The sequence below is a fragment of the Oratosquilla oratoria genome, chromosome 2 (assembly GCF_046742065.1).
Source record: "Oratosquilla oratoria isolate Oo_2021 chromosome 2, ASM4674206v1, whole genome shotgun sequence".
NCBI classification, from domain to species: domain Eukaryota; kingdom Metazoa; phylum Arthropoda; class Malacostraca; order Stomatopoda; family Squillidae; genus Oratosquilla; species Oratosquilla oratoria.
In genome coordinates, this window is record NC_134778.1 from 24147300 (window position 1) to 24148771 (window position 1472).

Sequence of the window (1472 nt, forward strand, 5' to 3'; positions counted from 1 at the left end):
CATAGCAAAATAGTTTTTATTTCTAGCAAAATAGTTCTTATTTGTAGCAAAATAGCACGTAAAACTTTGCTAGTTTTGGCTAAAATTCAGCAGTTTTCTTTCATGTGTAGGTAGCTATAAAAACTGAAAGTTATTATTTTAATCGGAAACCATATAGTTAGAGAACTATAGAATAGATAACAAAACAAAGTAATACTTGATAATTGAAAATTGTTACAAGAAATAATTAACATTTTATTTATATTTTCCGTTGTAAGCGACAATCTTCTATCTGAAAGAATCATTTTCATTTTTTAAAATGTCCGCTCAACTTCTACTGAAGTGACGGGAGCATACTTAAAGTATATTTCGGATACGCACTCCATCGGATTACTTCACTTTTGGCATTTTATAGCAGGTTCAAACACTTGTGTAACTGGTAACGGCGTGACCACAATAACAATGACTTGCACAATTCACGTGGAATGCAGATTAGGTTCACACATGACACATATTTATACATTGCTACAATGTATTGTAATACATTACTATTATATGTAAACATAACCCATTTTTAATTTTTGTTGCTTATAATTTCATTAATTTGACGAAAAACCCACTTTTATCTTTTAATTATATTCTAAATTTTTCCTCAATTATATTTCTTACGTTTTCTTTAATAGGAAATTTAAAGAAAGTTGAAGTATGGCAAACTTAGTTATATTAATTATTTATTCAGCGTTACTTGATAATTAAATTATTATATGTTAATGGTACAGATACGTACTACTACTTTGTGCAGGTTTTATAGTCATTTATTGCATAATGACTACTTTTTGCCTTTGTGTCTGGTCAAAATAGCGTATATAGTAAAGTAGCATTTTTTACAATAAATGCAAATTTTTATTTGCATTTATTGTCGTAATAGCAATAATAGAATAAATGCTAGAAATCCGGGCTCTAGTTATGACCTTTCACACACACACACCCAACTCCCCGCCCACGAGAGTCAGAGTAACGACCCGAAGCGCAGCAATACCAAAATAATTTTGGCCCTGGGCAGGATTCGAACCAGCTACTGCGAGCCCCACCGTACTTCCCAGTCCAGCGCTCTACCAACTGCGTTACCGATTCATGCGTGTGTGTGTGTGTGTGTGTGTGTGTGTGTGTGTGTGTGTGTGTGTGTGTGTGTGTGTGTGTGTGTGTGTGTGTGTGTGTGTGTGTGTGTGTGTGTGTGTGTGTGTGTGTGTGTGTGTGTGTGTGTGTGTGTGTGTGTGTGTGTGTGTGTGTGTGTGTGTGTGTGTGTGTGTGTGTGTGTGTAAACATATTACACTGAATCATTTATTATTTTCATATCCTGTTCTTACATTACATTCACAAGGATTATACAGGATCATTGTTGGTCTCGTTAGCTATAAAAAGCGGTGGATAGATGAATAGAAAGATGGAGAAAATGGTAAGTATATAAATCGATTGATAACAAATGAATAAAT